Below are 6,000 nucleotides of genomic sequence, written 5' to 3' on the forward strand. Positions count from 1 at the left end.
TTACACGTGTTTCCAAAAGTGGAAATTATGAAACAGTGTTGTCAAGGATAAATTGCTTTCTTTTTTAAATTTAACTTATGAAGAAATGGAATTGTGGCTTTATGGAATTGAAGGCTCATTAATGTCATGGTCTACTTTGACACTTATTTACAGATCATTAGGTTTTAAGAAATATTTTTAACATACTTGATATAAATTCAATTCAAATTTAATTTTGATTGTTCAATATTGAATCATATGTATATGCAAGTAGGAAAATTTGGCAACTTCTCAGTGTTCTGGAATACACATTTTAGATTTTCTTACAAATTTATTTCTACCACCAATAATAATTTCTAGTGGTGCCAACCAGCACATGTTTTAAGAATTTTATTTTATGCTTCCTATAAACAAGACTTAATATTGGATATTGAATCCAAATTTGCTATATATTTTCAATTTGTAATTAGCAATGTGCCTATTTAAATAAAACATGAAGGGTGGCAGTAAACCCGTGTTAGTTGATTAGCAAAAGTCTTTGTCAGATACTCCAATAAATTTTTTGACCAACATGGTTTGTCCATGAGAGAGGTTCATCTGGTTCATGTAGACTAAAAATTTAAATATTAAATATAAAAATTAATATGTAAAAATGAATAGTTGATCAATAAAACATTCTACTTGTAATGATATATCTATTTAAATTATCTGTACAAAGGTCATGCTTGTTAACATTGCAACAAAAGAATATTTTTACTGTATTTAAGTCCAAAGTCAAAGGGTGTTTCACTTCTGAAAATACTACTAATAATGGGGAATGTATATCTTTCCAATTTATTTAAACCCTGAGTTTTAATATCAACTTTAAATCTCCATTGACAGTATAAAGTTCATAGTACATGTTTTTTCTTTATATTACTGCACTCTGCTCTTGATAAATTTCCCTTGAAGTATACAAATACCCATAGTATTTTTCTTTTGTGCTTTTCTTTTGTTGCACGTCTAGGTAGCAAATATTAAAACAAACAGTTATGAACTAGCACTGTTAAATTGTAAATTAAATTTCAGTTCACTCAAATAGTATCCTTCAATTTTATAATTATCTTCAAATTTTTAAAGCTAGTTAATAGTACATTTACATAGGTACTTACAAATATGAACATTTAACTACTCATATCTGTCAGAGAATATCTGAAATCATTCACCATACTGCCATCTAAATTCACTCAGTCAGTGCAATGATATTTTTGTTACTTTGTTATGATTAAAGACCCTCAAGTCTTAGATGAAAATTAAGTATCTCCTTAGAAACTTTAACAAGAAAAAAAGTAAAAGATAAATACTGAGTATTTGGATTCTAATCTTAACATATCTTCTCCAAAGCTAACAAAATTGTATATACAGAAAACCATTTAGAAAAGGTCTTTGTATAGAATTGCTAATTCCATATGGTTTATCTTTTGACCTATAAGTTAATAATGAACTCTGTCTTCATTTAAGAATTTTTACCTAAGAGAAAATATCTTTTGCATTGGATATACTTGAGTCATCTTGTCACATTATGGCTTTGATCTATCCTTTCCTTTTAAAAGTTCAATTTTAAACATATTGAAAATGGTCTCTGTTTAATTCTTGCAACTCAAAACATTTGCCTCTCAAAATATTTTGAAAGCAGAAAAAGTTGTTATATTTCTTCAATTTGCTTACATGAATTTTAAAGGTATCTTCAAATTAATGACATCCCTTCAATGTTAAATTAAAAATATGATTACCTCACACTTTTCCTAATGTAACAATCAAGCACTATGTAAGCATGACAATGTGAGTGGGAGGATGTGGATATTGAATTGTCACTATGAACTTGTCACCCATGAGTAATCATCTTTGATACAAAACATCTAAATACAAAATTTTTCTTTGAATGTTAACGTACTTAAAATTACACACATTGATTAACTGGGTAGCACATATAGTTAACAAAATGCCACTTTTGTGTGCTTATAAATACTAAAGCAATGCTCGCCAAGTGGTAATCCACAGGCTAAATCCTGAAAAATCTGTATTTTATTTGATCAGACAATTTTATTTCCATTTAAAAATAATTTTGAATTTGAAGGCTTTTAGGCTGGATAAGCACCCTCCATATTGTCTTAACTTAGCAGCTTCATATAATATCAAATTTTCTTCTGGACCATGAGGGCACTTGAGCTTTTAACAATGTGTAAATACAATTTATTCCTCCAAAATTACAATCAATGTATCACGATCATGGATTTTCAGGAAATGGTCTCTAGGAGCTCAGTTTATGAATGCTTTATGAAGTAACAGATTCTATGTAGGTTTATACTATAAAAAATTAAGTATAGGGAAAAAGCCAGAATGAATAATTTCACAATCAGAGGAAACTGGTTTACTATATATGAGTGTTCTATTAGAAATGTAAATATAAAATTTACAGTGACTTGGAGTCTCCAGAGCCAATTTTGCAAACTGCCCTGACTCTGACAGGACCCTGGACATCCTAAAGGGGGCTGCAGTAGTAACTTCAGAAGTATTTTATTACAGAGGGAAAATTTTAATCAGAGCTCACAACAGAAACTTTTCCCCAAATGCCTAACTGCTGATGTACTTGAAAACAATGCAAAAGGTCAATTCAATGAAAATATGTCAAACATCAAATATCATGAGAATCGCTTCAAGGATGGAAGATACAACTTGGAAAATCCAATCCAATAGATTTAGGAGGAAAAATTTTTAAAAGAGGGAGACAGAATTGCCAAGACTACTTTTTCATACTGAGAGAACAAAATAATGATTAGAGGAAAGATATTCTTCAGTATTGCTAGTGATAACTTGTTTGTAATTTGATGTACATCTAGAGGAAGCAAACTGATGTATATTTAGAGGATGTAAGAGAGAATTAATGAGATTCCCAAACTTTCCAAATCTGTTTTTCTTTAAGACTTTTTTTTTTTAAGACTAAACACATACTTTGTAAAGAGATTTTGGATTTCATCTTCTTTGTTGTTTTTCTAACACAATATGAACTAGCTTTGATATATTAATATACTGTCCTTTGGATTTTTATTTTTACTGTTGATTTGGTTTAATAATCATGTAACCTTAACTTTTTCCTTTTTTGAAAGTTTTTTTTTAAAGATTTTATTTATTTATTTGACAGAGAGAGACACAGCCAGAGAGGGAATACAAGCAGGGGGAGTGAGAGAGGGAGAAGCAGGCTTCCCGCCGAGCAGGGAGCCCAATGGGGGGCTCAATTCCAGGACCCTGGGATCATGACCTGAGCCGAAGGCAGACGCTTAACGACTGAGCCACCCAGGCACCCCTGAAAGTTTAATAAGCTGTACCTGAAATAACAAAATGATAGTTGCACATTATTTATTTTATACCAAATGGTAGCCAGTAGCAACAAGGCAGAAAGATGATTCTAAAATTCTGAAATATGTTCCTTTTTACATTACAGGTGGTTTGTCCTTTGGCAACTTTCTTTGTATCTCTGCCTTATTTTCAATTTGTAAAAATTAATATAATGTGCATAGTTTATGAAGAGCTTAAAAAATTCAAATTTCCGTTGTCTTTACTGGGTGTACGTCAACTGTGATTCTTTCTAAAACTAATAACATGGTAATTATCACTGCTATTTATACTACATATCTATGAGTGGTATGATTTTATCTTTCAGATAAAGTCATCTTTTTCTCTTTCTAATATATTAGTTTGAAATGTATTTTTTAATTTCTCATTAACTGTGCTTATGGTTTTTGTTTTTATAAAATTAAATGGTCATTTGTAGATACGTTACAGTAAATTTAAAGGCACAACTTCTTTGAAAAGGAAAGAATTTGGTATAGTTTTATTGACTTCATGACATATTCTTACTCTTTGGAATGATAACATTGAACTTTCGGTATATTTCAAAAAGATATGATCAGTATTTATTGAGTGTTGTTTCTAAATTAGGTGGTAATTTTTTCTTACATAGGCTTATTTTGTTTGCATTTAACACATTTTGAAATTATGTGTGACATAATTTCCATTATTTTGTTTTTAATTGAAACAATCTTGGGCATACTTATTTTTTATTAGATAACATTGCATAATAAATATCATAGAAAGATGTATCAATAATATGACCCATATGTAATATTTAAGGATCTTTGGCTTTTTTTTTTTTTGCAGTTAATTATAAAAGGTAGAATAAATACGTGATATGGCATCCATCATTTTAATATTCTAAATTTAGCAACTGCTCTTCTACATAATGATTAATAACATAGATGGTACTAATTTTCTTTTATCTATTGTGGTATAAATTTGGTTTTCAATCCAGTAATGAAATTGTTTACATTCTCAATATTTTGATATACTCTTACAAGTGCTATTTACTAGTCTCAGTGGCAGTCTGAGTTCTTCCTCAAATTCTTCAAGGAGTTTTTACACGTTATAAACAGAGAGCTCTAATGTTTAGAATTTAAAATGGTGGTAATGACAAATCTACTATAAACAAATCCACGATAAACATTAATAATTAAATCATTACCTTTTCTATTAAGAAAAGAACAGAAACTCAAGTACATTAAAATAATGTCTTGAAAGATATTGGAAATGTAGCAAGCTGACATTCCTACCTAATAAAAAGGCCTTACTAATATCATCTTACAACATTTATATTGTTCTTTACAAATACTATGCTTCTATTCAGTGCAACAGAGGATTAATTAATCCAGAAATATTTTGATCACAACTTGTTTCTCTAATTTGCTTACAGAATTCATCTAAACAAAGATACAGTAGAAAAAAATGGATACTTGTCATAATAACTGTATCTATCCCCACATCATAGAACTATGGGTTGCACTTAGTAGGCAGTCCCTTCATGAATTAAGGAATATGTATTTATAGATGTCTAAGGACTAATGTGAATTCAGTGTACACTATAAACTTCCTAAATTGTTTATCATGACACCATTTACCTTGGTATAAACTTCACAGATGACTAAACTATCAATAAGAATATTAGGTGACTGTTTAGTACCTTGGCATGCAAATATTTATTTGAAAACCATTGGAGAACGCTAGTGAATTTAAATAAATTTATAATAATAAGCATTGGAAATATTTTCCAAATGACTCCACTTTTAGTCCCCTTTTCTAGTAAAGATCTGATAGTTAAGGAAAAACGGAAATATCTTGAGCACTTAGACATAAATCTTATCCCAATCTTAAATTTTAATTATTAATTTTGTTTTGTTGGTATAATTGGCTATGTTTTTTAAATAATTAAGAGAAGAAATGATTGCTGTTCTGCACGGATATTACTGTTCAGAGCCTGCTTTAATGGAGGGACTGGTTAAATTTTCAGGGATTTCACAGATATGCTCCTGGTGTTTTAAGCTGGTAAAGTGTTTATCTATTTAAAAAACTTTTCTGGGCACTCTGTGTTTTCCCCTGGGTGTGAGAAAATCAGTTCATCCTTTTAATGAGAATGTTACCTCCAGGGAACAAGTAATCCAGAAGGAATAATACATTCCTTAGGGCAGTTGCCATGTATATTTTAGTTGGAAAGTTTTAATACTTTAAAATATCATTGCATTTAGTCATAAGGCACCGTGACTATAGGATAGAGTATTTTTGACACATTTTTTTGAGCTTTTTTAGACCTCAATTATAATTTAGGGAATTTTATTTATTGCTAAAATGTTAGCTGTCTTCATAGTTGAGGTTACAATAAAATAGACAATTACTAATATGGGCTTTACATATTTTCTTAAACTTGGAGACAGAGAGCAGGAGGCTTAAATGAAGTGGCTTTAGAATTTCACTTACAAACCCCAAACAGCACAATTTGAGAAGCCTTTAAGCTGTTTTCATGCCAAAGTATAAATTCTTTCTCACCATCCATACTTACTTCATTTTAGCTTTGATGAACTCTTGTATGATGAACTATTTACTTCTTGTGGTTACTTCGAATGTCTTGGAGAATTTATGACTTAAGAATGTGAA

Source organism: Leptonychotes weddellii, chromosome 3, assembly GCF_054177405.1.
Source record: "Leptonychotes weddellii isolate Sample4059 chromosome 3, ASM5417740v2, whole genome shotgun sequence".
NCBI classification, from domain to species: domain Eukaryota; kingdom Metazoa; phylum Chordata; class Mammalia; order Carnivora; family Phocidae; genus Leptonychotes; species Leptonychotes weddellii.